Genomic DNA, 19,083 nt, shown 5'->3' with positions numbered 1-19,083 from the left:
CTCGTAGCCTGCATTGAGCGCCAAACGAAATAGGGAATTTAAGTGTCGCCGTTCTGATGAGATCTCTCTTTCCCCGGGAGCCTAGCGTCTTCCTTCCACCGTTGACCACTTCCGTTCCCGTGTCTCGCTCCCCGGTTCATTTCCCAGTTCGCCGTCCTCCCCTGTTTTGCACACGATACACGGCCAATCCCACGGGAATTCGAAAGTCCTCTCGCAAGCCCCTGTTCATCTGTTCCTCATCGTGACCCGGCCTCGCTTTACGTCTTCGTCTTCGCCTTTCTACTTTCCTTCCTTCCTTCCTTTCGTCCTTACGTCCTTCCTTCCTGCTGTTTGCTTAGCTCGCATCGATCGCACCGATAATGGCGGATCAGGCAGTGAGACTTACCCCGAGATGCAACGCGGCCCGACGCGATTCCATTCTGATACGTTACTTGCCCGGAAACATCCATCCACTTCCGAAAACCACGACGGAAGCAGCTTCGTCGTTTCATCGCAGTAACGCCTCGGCATATGTCTCAGAGATGTGCTCGATACTTGCGAAAAATTTTGCCCCGGTGGGTAGAGCCCTCGAGAGGCCCGGGAGCTGGGTAGTCAAAAAGTGGAGCACGATATTAACCCTTAAGTGCATAGGTAAACTAAATATTAGGAACATGATGGCATACATGGGGTCCATTGAGGACCCCACTTACCTAATTCCTTGCTAACTTTGATTACAGCAACAATTCATTTCTGTAAACTTTCTGTAAGACTGTACAATTTCTGTAAACTAAACATGGCGCGGCTAGAAATGTTAACACAAAATCCAACACTGGGGTCCTTTGCGGACCCCACTCATGCGTTTAAGGTACGGAGCATTAAGAGCATTTTACATTACTTTATAAAAATAAGAAGAATGTGTCTGTCCAAGTTTTCAGCCATTTTTCAAATAATATATACCTGAGGAAATAAGTTTGTTGAGTAATTCCACGTACACGGATCTTCACAATCTCAGTAATCGTAAATTAAAAATATTAGAACCCGTCATTCTGACGGGTCCCGTGAACCTAGTGTTAAGTCTGTCACAACTTCGTTTTTAATTAGAATTTTCGGAAATTTCTATCTGCATATTCGTGACAGTCTTCCGATTAGAATGAGTCCAAACACGGTACAGTTCAGAGCATGTTGATGATTTAGTAGCACCTCGACTATTCGCAAACTGCGATTTATTGTAGAAATCGGTGGAGATTTAATCTAGCACTATAATTGGGCCCTATTAGAGAATAATCGAGGCCCTTCTCCATCGTGAATTATCTAGCCAAGGAAAGCGTTCGCCTCGATTAAATGAATAAAAATGGAGGAGTATGACCGCGAGGATGCAGCGCAGGGTTTGGCTGCAAGTCGAAAAAGGGCGATACAAGGAGGCATTTGCGAATAAGTAAAAGGAGACAAAAAGAGGAGCCAGGTTGGAAACGGTGCGGTGAAGATATTGCGAGCGTGTGAGCGTGTGTGAACGTACCGAAAAGAGAGAGTGTGCGCGTTTGTGTGTGTGTGTGAGAGAGAGAGAGAGGGGTAGGGAGGAGGGAAGGAACTTCGCCTGACATTCGGACAATGCCGGCGTGGTGCTGTCGCGTTCGGTTCCTGCTTATGGCGGGTGCACAATGCCTATTGTCGACTAACCCACTGTACAAACGTGTGTGCCAACGCTTCTACATAACGGACCGTTCTCGGCCTCCGTTTCGCCTCTCTGTTTCTCCTTAACGACGCGCGTGCTACTGTTTCTTCCGCACACCCTCTCGCAAGGGTACACCGTCGCCGTGTACCAGCCCCGAGACTTTTGGCACTTCCAATAAAATCTTGCGGGGCGTCCACGAGAAGGACGATATCGATTCCTTTTTATTTCGAACGGGACGGCTCAATGGGAAAATCAAGCCGAAAGATAACACCGCGGACGGAGGAGCGACCTCGGCTGATGGCGTTTCCATGAAAAATGGCAACGTTGTGGATTCGATGCGTTTGTGACATAATTGGGTGGGTTAAAGCAGCCGAAGGATTAGAAGAATTTTAGGACATATTATTTTTCCACTCTGGGCGACCGGAAGGGGAGGTCCGAAGGATAGGGGGGTAAATGTAAGGCTATTAATATAAGGTCTTTTGTATATAGAATTCTCTCTCTCTCTCTTTCTCTCTATATAGTTCATAAGCATAGTTAAGTTATGTACAAGCTAGGTTAAGTCATAAATATAAGGTCTATTGCATATAAACTCTCTCTTTCTCGCTATATAGTATATAAGTCTAGTATAAGCTAAGTATAAGTTAGGTTAAGTTAGGTTGAGATAGGTAAGGATTAAGTTAGGTTAAGTGACGATGGAAAGACGGCGATAGAAGGAGAAGGGGTGATGTAAAGAAAAAGAAATTGTAACCCTTAGGGGAGGCAAAGTAAAAGTATTTTTCCACTCGGTGGAATGATTAAAAATGAGAAATCAATTTTTATTCGGCTCCTGGAGCTCGCACTTGATGCAACATTTTACTTTAGATGCGCAGTTTGCTCGCAAACCGTTGCTGTTTCTACAAGTAGAGTTATCGGTGAATTAAAATGGTTTTTAATGTTTTTGAAAAGGGGGCAGAACGTTACTACAAGATACAGAAAAATGTACATGAGTGAACGACATTTGTTTGATTCCCTCGGGGAATTGTTTTTAGCGTCAAGTAGCTGGAGATAAATTTTGATCTGCAGCACTGTGACCTCACGTATCAAGTATCAAGTTCACATTTCTTGGAAACACTTGTACAGCGTTTCCTAATGCGCGGGGCATTTTCGGAAGATTTTCCGGGCAGCGCTGACACCTTGTAGATAGCTGTTGCTTTCCCAATAGAGAAAACCGTGATGCCTTGAACCTAATAAAGGTATTGTTTACCGAGCCACTTGTGGGTGCCTCGAAGAGTCATTGCGTTCGCCGCGCCAAGGATACTGATCGAGAGATACAGCGAAGTTATCGAAATTTGTTCATCGATGGAATTGATACTGTGAGATCCGAAGAAGCACTGCCTGTTGCTCGGACAAAGTTAGACGAACTCAATAAAATAGGAATACAATTGATCTGAAATTATTTACCAGGTGGTACACATAGGAACAAATATTCAAGAGAAGTTCTTCGAAATATTTTTCAAATGAATAAAAAATACTTGCAAGTACGATTCGAGGGACTCAAAAATTAAAGAAAAGTCAATTAGCCGAAAAATGCGGCTGGGAGCGCGGCGTTGAAATAAATACAGCGTCCGTAAAAATAGGATTAGCGAATACCACAGTCTGAAACAGAGGCCATTGCTCGTTTCCGCTTTGATCATTGTCAATCCACATCCCCGTTATTTTTATTTCTTCCGCATGCTGTTGGTTTCATTCCGCGGGAGGTACGCGTGTCTCGAATTCGCTGTGGTAACGAGCTTACCTTTCATTTTGTCGTCGCTAAGTAACCACCGACAATGCTCTAAACTTCTCGTTACCGCGTTCATTGCAACTTGCGGAACACCCGTGTTCCCTTTGCGCGCTCCGCGTCGATGGATCAGTTATTTGCGAACGATCGATCGGACTTTCCGAGATTAACCGGTTATTTATGTTAACGTTTCGCGAGAAATATTCCTCTGGGCGATTTCAAAAGTGGCAACTTCCGCGAACAGTTTGTCCGCTTCCCACGGTATTTAAAATTCGAATTTAATCAGGTTTTATTGTCCGGGGACACGCGAAGAATTCTTGATCGCGAACAATTGCCGCCGTTACAAAGTAATAACGAGCTTGCGGAACCGGCGAGAAAAGAATTCGTCTCGTTATACTCCCCCTCCGGATTTGTCGTCGCGAGTGTCCACAGTTTAAATTCAATCATTTGCAAATCTCGAGATCATTCGGGGGCTCTTAGCCGCGATTGGTCGGAACGATGCGGAAATTGGGTTTACTTCGGGAAATGAGACGCCTCACACCAAACGATCGTTGAAAACTTGCCGCGGCGATATTAACGTCTGCGCTACCAGCCTAACAAAAATTGCATCACTCTTTCTGTGATAGTAATTAGGTCCGTGTTATTCAAAATTCCACTTGCAGATAATTCAGTGGAATTGAATTCTTTTATATTACTATATTACTATATTTAATATACTACTATATCTATTTTAATTTATCCTAGAGTTCATCACTCTTTCTGTGATAGTAATTAGGTCCGTGTTATTCAAAATTCCACTTGCAGATAATTCAGTGGAATTGAATTCTTTTATATTACTATATTACTATATTTAATATACTACTATATCTATTTTAATTTATCCTAGAGTTCATCATCAGTTTCAGCCACCTCAATTTTTCAGGCTTTTAAGAACAAATAATGATTCAATAATATTCTCGAAACATTACGTAGGATGTCCGATACAAGTGTTATAGTTCCGCTGTTTACTTGTGACGATAAATGTCACAGTGGCCACTCCACGCTCTTATCATTGGGGTCAAGACTTCAAACGTTAGCCTACGATAACGTAACCCATATTCGATCAATTTATTGAACTAGAATAGGTACGCTGATGTAACCATAACTTAACTGTGACAGAGACGTTGACGAGAAATATTAAATTCGACACAGTTCCCAGACGCTGTTAGAGCTACTAATTATCGTTACTACACCTATTTGAATGAAAACCTGATTTCTCCGGAGACAGAGACTGCATCGAAACGAATCACTCAGTCACGGGATGAAAAGAGAAATCATGACAACGGGAGACGGTTTCGCTCCCCGAAACCTCGTTGCAGGTGTTGGAGCGGGTGTGTCGGGAATTAACCGTGTAGAAATGTCGGAGAATATTTTAATGAAACGTTACCGTTAATATCCCGATTTTTCCGTTATTCAACGATACGCGGGCAAATGGAATAAGAGAAAAGCGTGGACCCTGTGCTCGCCATATTGGCATACACGCCGCCTGCGTTTTACGGCTGTATTCAGCGATTTTGCATATTGAGTGGCTGACTGTGTATGTGCGTAGATTGCAGAAAAGAGAAAAGGGGTGGGCCGTGGTGTGGGGGTAGCGGGGGGGTGGGGCAGGATAGAGGATAGAGGTTCGAGCGAGAATGAGGGTAGGAAAGAGCGCAGGGACGGAAGAAAGTGGGATGGTAAAAAGGGGGCACCGGTGTGTTGTCCTTTCTACGGCAGTGCCGGCGCGGCGGAACAACTGCAAGCCTATTCACCTTCTCTGCACCGACTCCACGCATCGTAGTTCACGTGCAGCGATCCCAGACCTCCTTGAGAGTTCAATTTATCGCGTAACGGCCGCGCAGCTCCTGCCTCCTTCTCTCCTCTCTCTCTCTCTCTGTCTCTCTCTCGCGCCCCCCTCGTCCCTGTTCGAACAAATTGTCATAATTGAATAACCCGGCGAGATAAGCGAGAGTCGCTTTGACCGTCGTTGCTTCCCCCTGGAAACTTGCGGCCGGGCTTTCATACGGGCTGATCCATTTAACCCTCGAGTGTCTCGAGTCCACTTGATACGCGATCCGGACTACCCTCATTGTGCCTCGAGACCCTACGCTCGCTTTCATTTCCGCGAATCAATGGAACAACCAATTTATTACCTTCGCCGACTTCCGCGGATTCTTCCTCGCCGATCTATTGATCGAGCTTGATCCCCGCGCGCTTCGATCCTGATCGAACGATTTCGCCGCGTTTTGCCGGAGAGTCGACCTTCAAATTGATATCTATTAGCACGTTGGCTGTCACGTCATCCATACGTGGGTGACGGAATTATTTGTCCAGGCTTTAAAATGAATTTTTACGTTAATATATTCATTGCACCAAATTTGATTAGGATCTGTAAATCGCAAGAAAGTTGGAGGTCCACTAAATATCATATATTTAATTTTGTCAATTTTTATTTCATTAAATAACCTACTTTGATTTTATGGAATTTTTGAGGTTTCTGGTTTGGCAGTCAAACTGTTCAGAACAATGTCCATCGCTTTCTATCCATTTGCTCCATCTTGCAAGTCGTTAATCGATCGTCAATATGATGGTTAAAAAATTCCACGTCAAAAGGAAGTTGCAATTTTTATATTTACGCAATTACGGTGCAGTTTGTAGAAATGTAAATTAATCTGTGATCTCTAATAGTTAGCATTTTGTCTGCCGGAACGATAATGTAGAATTTTTTAATAAATTATTTCATAGCGCCAGGAATTTCGTTCATAGGCCAATAAGCTGTGCCGAGTGATCTGATCTATTAACCTCGTTTGAAATTATCATCTGAACGAAAATGATTAAGCTTCTTTGTATTATAGTACAGCCGTTAAAGAGTACAGTAATAGACTTCCGGTAATAAAAGTATTAATAGTGCCTAAGCGTTAATAGAATTCGCTATCACCATGCTAGATCAAGGAGCTTGGAAATCTTTTAAACAGCCATTCCGGAGGAAATGACTAAAACTGAAATGAAATAGATTGCAAAAATATCTATAAGAAAATTTCAGATGTCTCAAAATTTAAAATTGGTCACACCCTGCGTCGGGTTAACAGCGTGACGACTAGTTGATGACGACAAATTGCTCTAATCGGGGACAGTAATATCTGATAGGATCCTCCGCAAGGATACGACGGAAAAATCAACCGAGATATCTAACTGAAAGGAGCAACCAGAACGAAGTAAACGAGAATCGGAGGTAGAGGTGCAGATACCCGGGATGGCTTTAACGGCCTTTTGTTTGGTTAACTTCATTGCTTCCCGACCGGCAGTAATTGCCACAATACGGGCCGAGGAACTAAAACGAGAATAGCTATCCGGGAAATCGGAGAAAATGGTTAATTGAACGACAAGTCGATTCCTGATTTTACTCTTCAGATACACTGCCGCGATCCAGCGCCACTGCTCCCATTCATGCCACGTACGGATTCGGTAATGAGCTCGTGCGATTCCGATCAATTTTTTAACCGAACTGCACATATTTCAACAATCTGGAAAACACTGAACTTTTGTCAAATTTGTACAATTTATATATTACGTACAGTAATATAAATTTGAAACAATAATAAATACAGAAATAAATGCACACATAATATATGCAGACGTAAGCATTGATGCAGTTTGGTTCACGCATTGAATTCCGAGGATGCGCCGACTAGAAATTGCGCCGCGATCATCGAATTAACGCATTTTCCGTGGCACATATAAAATTCGCGAATCGATAGGCAGAGAAGCGATCGTAAACTATCTTCCGTTCCGTGTGCCCGTGTTACTTGAAAATTGCAGGGGCCAGTTGTTTCATTCCGGGCACGATCGTGCCTCACGGAAATTTGGATTGACCCTCCGGCCCGTGGAACAATTCTTGGCTTTGTGGCAACAGAAAAGGGCGAAAAACAGTAAAAATATCTACCGGCCGCGCCGTAAGTTCTCTCGACGGTCATCAGATATTTATGAAGAACTGTGGCTCACGGAGAGCATTCGAGGAGCACAAAGTGCGCTTTACACTGCCGCGGCCATGAAGAACAAGGCACACCGGCTACAAAGAACGACGAAGAAATGGGACTCATCCGTACTAAAAATATTCCCTATTGACAATTGCGATTCTAGAAAAATAATCTCGGTGCAAACGTCATTTATCTAAAGTAACATTGTTGCCTGTTGGGACCTTGATATCTCGGAAAGTGTGTCATCTAAAGAAACCTAACCGCGTCCGTTCGACGTGCCTCTCGGGAAGCAAGTAGAAATGGTCTGCAATGATCAGACGTAGCATTTTATGCTGATTTGTCGCGTACCAGGTTGATGGACAGACTTAACACGTTTGTCGAGAGCAAAATAAATATTATTTCGTATTATTTTTTATTGTCTGTTTTGTTTTTCATTACTTTTCACTTTTTTTAACAATATTCGGTTAACACTGTCAGTGACGCGCCCTGCGCTCGTGCACCATCGCTTTTCGAAGTCGAGCCCTATCACTCAGAGTTTTCGACGTATGAAAAACAGAATGAAACGCTGCACCAATGCGTTTTCTACACACACACGCCAAGTTTTGTATACACGAAGTAGAAAGGCGGACGAATTTCATCTCTCAGCCTTTCGAATAGATCAGAGTGTGAAAAACCATTTCAGTGCTCGGCCGATATGAGTAAATACGAAACTTTCAAATTGTTATAAATAAACGTGGGATCATTGAAACACGGATCGCATAAATGCAAAACTTCGTACTTCTACAACGCTGAGCCTGAGCCCGTTGAGTCGCGAACCATCGCTTGCGAGATTAAAGAGAGGAGCTCTTTGAACTCATGCTCCTCCTTATACATTTATTCTGGGAAAGATTGGTTTTTGAAGAAAGTTTCGCGGCACTTGAATATATTATACTATTTTTCAAAAAAAAAATCGCGTACGTGCATTGAAGTCTCCCGGCTAACAAGGTAATTTTTTCATGCATTCTAATTATTCCGCGTCCACCAAAGCAATATTCAGATTTGCAAGTTTCTCACTGTATGCAGAAAAATTAGTAGCCAAATCTTCTAAAAATGACACGCAAGTAAATAACTGTACACGTGCGGCGTGAGTGCACTATATTTGAATAATTATTTCGTTCTGAATAGCAGCATAAATAAATTCAATAATAGAATAAATTCGCGCTTTCGACGAACACGATTCTTTATCACCCTCGTTATTAGTGTTATCACCTTCGACCGTGCGCGTTCTCAGAATAAACACAATTCCGCGACTACCCCGGCGAACATTTCATAACAGAATAAACTCGGCGCTATACAGTGTTCCGCACGAATGCTTGATCGTAACTCTGAATGCGGCATCGTTCCATTCCGATTAGTTAGCTCGATTCTTCTCTCTCTCTCCGGTCGTTTGTTATTCCTTGGGAATCGGAAGAGCGTAAGAATTCGATTCGCGAGATCGACGATATCGCGAAGCACGATTCTTTCATTTTTTTTCCTCCTACCTGCGCGCCTTGTTCTTATTTACGTACACCTAAGTTGCAATAAACAATTTTTTCCAACAGCACACTAAAAACAAATCTTGAAAATCACTCGAGTTTAATATCTTTCAGTTTGATATCCTCGGACTAAAACTGGGATTTTCGGGATTTTCTTTTCGGAGACTGCAGGATTGCATAGGAAAAAGTTAACAATTTCTGGTTTCCCGAGGTGAAGGTTAACCGAGGATGTCGGTTGTCCAACTCCGGCTGATGGGACACTTTTCAGGAAAATGACGAAATCGCCGCGACTCCGGTTAAGTAACGAGTATCAGAACGAGCATAGGGGTTAAACAGCGAGGGTGGAATAGCCGTGGGATGGATCGCGGAGTAGTTGACTGTAGTTTTAGTCAAAGAGCCGAATGTACGACGCGCGAGAGAGGTTTTGACCCATTAAAGTTTCTGAATGGTCCGCCCGGGTGGAAGTGGAAAGGTTAAAGCGGGATGAAGAGTGGAAGTCAAGGAGTCAGATTCGGTAGTTGCGGAGGACGCGGGTTGGACTTTGAAACGACTTGGGAAAGCGCGATAAATAATATCCCGTTGGCCATTCGCCGGGGCGAGGGGCGAGTAATTAAATGGAATTATTTAGTGTTATGAAAGGATGCGGTAACAGGAGCAACAGCCCACGTTACCAGCCACAAGCCGTTGTTTTATCCCCTCTCTCTCTCTCTCCCTCCCTCTCTCCCTGTCTCTCTCGCCGGCGAGCAGCAGGGAGGAAAAAGGACGCGGAAAAAGAGAAATGGCGGAATTAGAGAGCATTGAAGGAGGAAGGAATACGACAAAGGTTAAGCGTGATCCTTTCCCAGAAATAAAGGGAAGGGCAGAGAAAGGGACCCGAAGGTAGCCGGCGCAAAGGTCGGCCGCAATGAATAGTTCATTTCTCTTTGAAACTTCAAGCCGGCCTGATGATTAGCGTGGATGACGGTGAAATTTGCCAAGTGACCGAGAACGACGACAGGAGAGAGCTGCTACGTACACTGACCTTGGAAATGTACTACCTACCAGCTTCATAGTGAACCAAACGAGTATTCTAAGGGGAGAACGATCATTGATATATTTATCAGACGTACGTTAGATCTGGGGACAAGGTTTTTGCAAGAATGGAGTCGTTAGAATTCAGTGCTTAACTCGTTGACTGCGTAAAAGTAATTAGTTCTGTAATCCTTCTGCATGCTGCAAAACCTAATTGCATTCAGTGTTCTCGAATATGTCGTGATTGAACCACGGATTTCACGAATTTGACTTATCGTTCGAATTATTAGAGGAAGAAATTCATTTTCGAAGAGACAATACGAAATAACTGAACAAACATTTTAGAAAATATTTACATTATTCTTAATTAGAATGCTTGACGGTTCTAGCGTGACGTTGGTGGAGATGTGCTCGGTATTCGGAATTCGCGGGACAAAGAAACTTCGGCGAACAGTCAGTCAGTGTATTACAGGTGTGTAAACAATTGAACGAATGTCTTCGATCGTCGGTGCGTTGATGAATCAAATTGATGTACATTGTACGGGGCGGTTCACAATCATGGTTTAACCCTCATACATCGGTCCGATCGATACGGCCTTGCTGGAGATATTTAACAATGGGACTGGCGAGCACTAAAAGCGACTAGCTTGCATTGTCTTGGAAGAATAACAGGATTGCAATTACTCTGATTTCACGCAAGCCAATAATTATATTTATTCGACAATCTGAAATCAATCATAATAATGGTCTAGTAATTAAATTCTTCTTTTTATAAATGGGTTCTCAGTTTCCTCTCTTCTCATAAACTCTGTGAAATTCTTTTCCATATATTAACAAAAGGAAAGTTATACCACCAGCATTTCACACATTTTCACAGTCGGTATATTCGAACGTACACCTATTCATCGAGAACGTGTGCGCGATGATTAATATATTTCTGTTAAATTCGGCGGAACATAACACAGCAGGGAAAATATATTTCCTGAAATATTTATAAAACTAAATAGGAGTCAGGCTCCGAAGCAGCCGACATCGCGAAATGAAAAATTCATAGTGACCATGACAGGGAGTTTTCTACCGTACTCATCCTTCCGCTGTTGCTTTCAAAATATACATCCGCTGTGGACATTGCCGAAATGCTACAGTTATCCTGAGTGCCGCCATTACATCACCGCGCGGTCGTTGACTACGTACTTCTCGGAAATGACTTCCTGCAGCTCATACAGAATATGCAAGAATATTCTTTCCTCGATTCACCTTCGCGGGCCAAGTATTTATTTCACTGAGAACACTATTTCTCCCGCGCACAACAGATATTACTGCAATTCTAAATGTCCAGTCGAGCTCCATTTTGTTTAGTTGAATTATAAATGGCTTCCACTCGCCTTCCCGCTGCTGTTCGTCCGCGGACAACGCAGAAAATTTTCCTTCTATTTTTAACATCATCTTTCCGTTCTATTAACCACCAAGCGACAAGATTTGTTTAATCCAAAGCGTTAATTTTTATGAAAAAACGACACTTTTGACGTTAGACTGTCTATCGACCAACAATTCTCAATTACATCGAACGAGAAAGTCTAGGTCGAACGTTTTGCGTCGACCGTGTACTTTAATATTTGGAACAGTGTCTTCCAACTATTTGTCCAATTGTTCCCCCGGAATGGACTTTTGTCATAATTTCGGAAAGTTCCCGCTGCACAAGTTCCGAACGAAACTTCCCGAAGTTCGGAAAGTTGCAATTTCCGATATCTCCAATCTCCGCCGTCTAAATCCCCAAATTTCGTTTCTCATCGATACCTGTACATGTACAGTCGTCTCGGAAAATAAGTCGGCGATTGATCGAACGTAATTAGATCGGTAATCTTCGAGATTAATTCGATAAGAAGTTCCGCGGCAATTTGCCGAGCGAATGATCGCGAATTGAAAGCGTAAAAATGTTCACGGCCTCGAGACGGAGAAAACGTTTACTTAGACTACTGTGTCCTGCTCGCACGTTTAACAGAGCGAATCGCCACGAAAATAATAAAACTCCATATTTCAACGAAACTCCCATCGTCGAAGCGGCTATGCAAATTTCAAGAGGGACCTCTCCCGTGCTTGAGATCGTAAGAGCGCGCAGATCTGCCACTGACGTTTTTAATTATTCAATAAAAACTCGAACGCCCATACAGATAAGTTGAAATACTCGCGGTTCTTTTGCCGTTCGCGATCCGGGAAGACAGGGAGCCATATTTATTTTCCTTTCAATGGGACACTGTATTTTTCATTCCTGTGTGCGCGACAGAAAACACACGCTTGTTTAATAAATCCTTTCGTTCGATCTCCCATTCGGTTCGAGCTACCGGAAAATGAGATCCCACGGTAATCCTGATCCGTTAATCACGCTCGCATCTGAAAGGCGATTAATCCCTTTAACAGCTCCGTTCATCTTTGCCGAAAAGTTTGCATTGCCCCCGAAATTGAATATGCCGTTTAACGATCTGTCGAACACAGAACTGTTCTATGTGCGGGTTTCCGTATTCGTCAAACGCTTTATACATCAAACGGAACCGGGTTGCTGCTTTGTAAAGCGCTCTGCTGCAGTTCATGTCGCGCAGCACTTAGCGACCTTCTTTGAACGTTACATCAGGCATAAAACAAAGTTGCACGGCCGCAAGTTTCTATAGTTAACCGTATAACAGCCGACTTGTAATGTTTAGACCGTGTATATTTACCATTTCTCAAGTGAACAATCAATAATCCCAGACAACGGTATGCAATTCACCTAATTACATCATCGAGAGCACAGTATACCGCGGTAGCTTAACACACCTGCCGAACTTACAATAACAGAATTTGGACTAGTTAAACACAATCTACTAAACAATAGTCAATTACTACCGCCAGCAATTGTCAATATTTTTCTTTTATAAGGCACACGGTGGTTGCTCTGTCCCGTATATCTAGCCGATAAAAGTCCCACTACCGCGAGAGACCTCGGTCGCAGAGAATAGCATCTCCTGGCCGATATATGTCCGTGGACTCCTGTTTTGAACATGTATCGAGTAAACTAGAGCAAAGTCAACGCTGCAAATTTTAAGATATGTGTACTGATTCACTCGTGGATATCAAATTAAACAGATTTTGAAAACTGGCAAGATTTTCTTACGTTTGTTTCTCTGAACGCGCTGATACATAAAAATTTATGAAATTCGCAAGAAAAATAACTTCGCATAGATGCGGAATTTTGATACATTTTACATATTTCACAAATTCTCGTTGCTCTTAGTGTGAGCGTAGAAATTTGAAGTTTGTGTAATTTCTACTGGGTGTCCCGATACTTCCGGACGGGGGTAGGTATAAGTAAATCAATTTACCAGGGTCCAACTTGAAGATTCCCGTCACAGACGCAGGCCCGGTGGCCGTTGCAGCGTCCCGATACAGAAACGAGTCGCGTTTAGCGCATGTTAGCACAGTCTTAGCCCGAAATTTCGCAGTTAACAGTCGGTGGGTCGCGGCGACTGCAATCAGAATCGACTGGAATCGATTTTACGGGTCGAAGGAGGAGGCAGAGGCAGAGCAGCGTCTCCGGGAAGTGCCGTCTTCTCTCCGGTGGCATGCGAGCTTCGTCGATGCATCGTTCGAGCTCGTCGAAGGACGTCTACATGCGATGCACGATCGTTCGTAATGGCGAGGGTTAGGGACGGGCGAACTGTACCGGAGACAGAGAGGAGAGCGAAGAGAGGAGAGAAACGGCAAGAGAGGATGGGTTCGAAGCTGGTGTCCTTGCGCGGCAGGATGCTGCGGGAGAGAGGATCCTCTTCTCTCACGGTGGAAGTTTGCTCGATGAGCTGAGCTGCGTACGTCGCTTAGCCGAGCTTAGCAACACGCCCGGACTCTCCTATTTACATTAATTCCCAATAATCGGACAACGGCATCCGTCCTTAGTCGGGCGCACCTTATGAAACGATCTCCTGAAATCGCTTAACCTCCTTACGGACGATGGCTGTTCCTCGCGACGGTATCGTGGGACCGGCATGGCACACTTACGACCCGGATCCGCACACCTGAAGAGAGCTCATTGAGTTTCTCCATTTGCATCGTGGATGACCTATTTCCATAATGTCGCCTCAGTAACGGCATAAGTGTTCCTAAGTCGCCATGGCGCGGCTCGGCCCATCAACCGGGGCGATGTTTTAGCGAATTTTCGGAATTGCCGTCTCCTCTGCCCTTCGTTTGATTGTTTTTTAAATTGGTTATCCGCATCCTGCTCCTGTTAGCCGGAGTAATTATTAAAAGAGGAAACAAACGTCTGCGCAACTCCTGTACTCCTTAAGGGGGCCGACATTGTTTGAAATCCATATACGTATGCAGGGGTCGAAATCTAGACAAACTGCCGCTTCAATATTGCAATGAGCAGTTTAGAAGTGGTCAATTGTGTTTCCTAAAAGTCCAATCTACGTCTGTATGGATCCCAAATTGCGAATTTCTACCTCATCGTGGAGTAATTTGTAATATTCGGCAGAAAATTCGAATTCTGAAGCAAGTATGACGTCACAAGATGGCTGCCGCTGAGAGATTCTCTTAATTTCACAATGACATGTACAAACACGGTGGTATGCATTTTTAATTGATTACTTACTTATTTAAGACGTAAAATGTCTAGAAAAAAGGCACAGGATACCATAGCGAGACATTCAAGGCCAAATACCTGCCGGCCCCCTCAATGCGGGCAATTTCCCATGAAAATGACTGTTTAAAATTTAGTATATAAAATAAAGAGATCAAGATATATTCTCGGTAGGAAGCAATGACAAGCTCCGAGCGCAGAAGGTTAATAATTTTAATGAATTGTGGGTATGACTCGTCAACGGAAGAGGGTATTCGGCGTTTCTGGATGAGCTGGATTATTCTTATTCGCGGGGAACGGCGTTAAACGGTTTAACGTCGGTGGATAATTCTTCTGGTGGTCTTGGTGGCAAGTTAGCAAGCCGTCGCCGCCTATTTTCCGGGCGGGCCGCGAGGAGGAATAATGAAATGAGCAAATAACTAGATTCTCACGCGCAACGGAACAATAATAGCACCAGGGGAAATTTTTCACGGACCCGTGGGCAAAATAATTTGGCAACAGATGCGTCGCGTCGAGTCGCGTCGCGTTTTCCGAGCCATCCGACCAAGAATAACCGAGCAGGAGTGCTACGGAAAAGGGCGGCCGGCTGTTTGGTATAGCAGGCCCGACACAATGCGGTGGCGTGAATCCCGTGCTCAGAAGTTCGACACTGCGACTCTGCCTTCCCGAGGAAATTTTCCTATTACCGTTAGTGCCCTGCCGCATTTGATCTGTAATTATTTTCTAGTCTAATTACGCCGGAGGCTTTCCCCTTCCACGAGAATTCATCCGAACACGGATTTCGCAGCGTGTTTACCACCCTCGATGCTGCGTCCCCGAAAATCGCACTAGACAATACGTAAAAACGTTATTTCCGAAGCACCCTCCTCAAAAATTTTATCGGCAGCTTTATCAAAATAATGAATTATCAAAATAATATTAAAATATTGTAATATCAACGCGTAAATTATTTTTAAAAGCAAGCAGCGGACTTTTACCCCTTTATTCGCCCCGTTATTCGCTTGAAATGGCGAAGACTGCGAATTTTCATGCGAATTCCAATTTTCACAGATTATTTTACGAAGGTTGACGCCGACATTAGGACCGACGCTGAACAATGGAATTTTCGATATCTTCGGTGCGCGATTCAACGTGGTAAGCAAATCATGTGCAAAAACATCGGGGAGAATGCTCGCGCGACGCAATCCGTGGATATCGTTCGATTCCGATAACTCGCGATAACCATTTGTCTATCGACAAGATATCAATTTGGGGCGGGCTGAGTTGTAAGGTGGAAAGGGGGCAAGAAAATTGTTTCTTGGGACACGGTGAAACGTTCGCGACGTAGGGGAAGATCGTTTCCACCCCCCGAGACACAGCTGGGACGATAAAAATCAAGAGCAGCTCGCCACTTTGGTATCTAAAATGCGCATAGATCTGAAACGATACACGTGATAATATCGAACAGTTACCACCACGTTGCTTCGTCACAGAATGAGTACACGATTTATTGCACAGTTCGGAATTTCAGCAGACCAAAATGGCGTACCGACAGGCAACCTCTTTCTATTTAGACAATCGGTACACGTGTATTTAACCATTTCCAACGTAATTATTAATCCTTTGCCGCGTCAAATCTACAATTCCACAAAAATTCGCGTGGGCACGTACAGTGCCACAGTTTCCACGACAGGGCCCGCTCTAGCGGTTACGACGCCCCGGGCAAAAAAACAAATTGCCACCCCTTTTTAAGCACTAAGCACCGCGCTGAACAAAATGACCTTTTTTTTTAGCAAAATTGTCTGGCAAGGGTAGTCTGAAATTTTTTATTAATTGAGTATTTAAAACATCATTATTTTTCTCACACTTACAGCCAAAATTGCGCCCCGGGCAAATGCCCGGATTGTCCCCACCCCTAGAGCGGGCCCTGTCCACGAGGAGCTCGACGGCTGGCCAATCAGCAGGTGCGCCAGCAATTGTCCGAGCGTCGGTGTTTTGACAGTGACGATCCCGGTCGGGGATGGCCACTGTCAAAAGATGCCGGTCGTTCTCCGTAAACACTCGACCGTCGGGATGAATGCTCGACGTCTATTGCCTCTGGCCACGGTCCTGTGTTCTTACGGGCCAAGAAAATCTTCGACCCTCGAGAGATCGAACGGTCTCGAAGGGTGAGAAGCAGAGCAGCATAGTCGAAGGAACACGGTCGCGGCAGGGGCGGGGTAGAAAAAACGGACGACGGGGGCCGCAACTTAGAAATAACAAGGTCGAATGACAAGAAAACAGTGAAGAAGGGACGAGAAAGGGGGTGGCTCGTTTCGCCCGAAAGAAGGGAGGACTCGAAGGGGGTGTCGAAGGGGGCGGAGGGGGTTTGGGGGATCGAATTCGCACGGTGGAAAGGGTGCCGCGGCGAAAGGGAACGGGCAGGGTGTAAAGATAAGGGCGTTACGTGAGCGACTCATTAAGGGATGCAAATTAACCAGCGGCAACGATGCCGCTCTGCCTAGTTCCCTCGAAACTTCGGGCATGAACACTCTAAACCGCCGACGCTGCCTGCTAGTCGCAGTTCGCCAGAAGTACAACGTGCTTCGAAACCTCCGTTCAAGTATAGCCGGGCATGCATAGCTATCATCTGTGACCGGTGCCACTTTTATCAGAGACACGCCGAACCGCTCGCTGCATCGCTGCATCGCCGCATCGCTGCATCCCGATCGCGACGATCTCTGCTCGAGTGTTTCCGAAATCGTGGCGCGATCTTGAAGCGGTGACAAATCGAAACGTACGGGGTACGTCAAAGGAAGTGTTGCTAATTTTTTAATTAAATCGTCCGGGAGGATTGACATCACAGCATGCGATCATTTATTTTAGGAAAACTACTTTTTTTTAGATAGCTCTTGTCAAATTGAATAAATTCTGTTAGCACTGCACTAACCTTTTCAGACACACATTTTTCCTAATTAATTTTTAACGAATGCTGACCCTGACTAGGGGTGGCAAATGTTTACCATTCTTTGTGTAACTCAAATTCGAGAAAAAGGAACTGCTTGCATTTAGTTTTATGTTCAAGTCTGTGAAAATCGAATGAGAAAGAATAATTGTTATTATTTTTATTTATTTAAGAAACTCTGGTTAGATCAGGGCAGAGTTTTCCCATCGAACCTTTTCTACTTAGGGGAACAGAGATATTTTGTACGTTTCTTTTAGAGTCTGTATAGCAGTCTTATGATTTATACCAGCTTTTAGCCAGAATACTCGCAAAAAACTGCTCTCGGGCTGGAAATATGTCCATGGAGGGAGGTAAACCTTTCACGATACGTTGAAAACCCTTGAAAGAGAATACTAAATTGAATCGTTTTATATCCCGGAAAAGTGCTTTTAAATTAAAGATTTTCCTACAACCTGTACATGTCTCGTTTTCATAAAAAAATAATCTGTCTCTACGTATGTATAAAGAAATTACTCGAGCAGCCCACGCTAAACGCGTTACTCGAAATATCAAACTTGTATTTGTTGGTACCCTCATGCAAGCATCAACTGACCAATATTTAAATTTTATGTTACAGGTTCTTTTACACAATAATTTCGGAAGAAGTTGTTCCATTATATTGACTCTAAAGATTTGTTAAAATGTTTTCTCAAAATGAAGTATTAGTAAGTCATAACCAGACATAAGAAAAATTATGTTATTATGTTATTTTCGACTTCTTTTTCTTACAATTAACTTGGACAATTTTTAGTTTGCATAAAGATCCGCGGTCTGGTCGTAACGACATAATCATTTTTACACCTTGCTGGTAAAAATTGTAAAGTGTCGAGCATAAAATTGCAAGCAATTATTCTGAAGAGTTTTTGAAAGAATTCTATAGAAAAATGTGCTTCAATGTGTAGGTATGCTGTCGGCAGAGGCGACGTTGGAAGTGGTCGATATTAAATAGAGGTTCGTAGATCACAGTCGATTGATACTATTTCATTAGCCAATAGAATCGGCCGGATCTCCAGATGCAAGCAAATCGGCTTTTGGGAGGGATCCTAATCAAGAAGGTATGCATTCAGTGTTAGTAGGCAGTAGAAACTGATGGGAAACAACGTTCCACAGCTTCCACTAGGCGTTCTTAGAGAGTATTAGTGACCACTCTAGAGATCACCCAGAGGGCTTACCCTACGAATTTCCGCCCTGAAATACCCAGTTCATTCGCCCTATTCCCACTTCTCGTCGTTAATTCATCCTTGCTAAATTGACTCAGGATACAAGGAATTCGACAACTTAAGCCCTTCTGCGACTGTATAAACGAAGGTTAACGCGCGGGCCCTGTATCTTTACGGTCTCCCCGATTCGAACCCTCGTTATCCGATTGTTCACCTGCTCGCACACTCCATTCCAATTTTCCTCCTCCAGATTCTTACACTTGACACCTGTTTCATTACTCCCTATTTTATTTTTCTCTCAATTTCAACTCTAATTTATTGCGAGACACCAATAATTTGCTTAGAAGACAAATGACAAATAATTGGCAGAGATAGTTTTTATCATGCAACCATCTAGTGTGAACTCAAGTTGCAAATATGCA

The sequence above is a fragment of the Halictus rubicundus genome, chromosome 17 (assembly GCF_050948215.1).
Source record: "Halictus rubicundus isolate RS-2024b chromosome 17, iyHalRubi1_principal, whole genome shotgun sequence".
Taxonomy (NCBI): Eukaryota; Metazoa; Arthropoda; class Insecta; order Hymenoptera; family Halictidae; genus Halictus; species Halictus rubicundus.
This window is presented reverse-complemented; position numbering follows the sequence as displayed.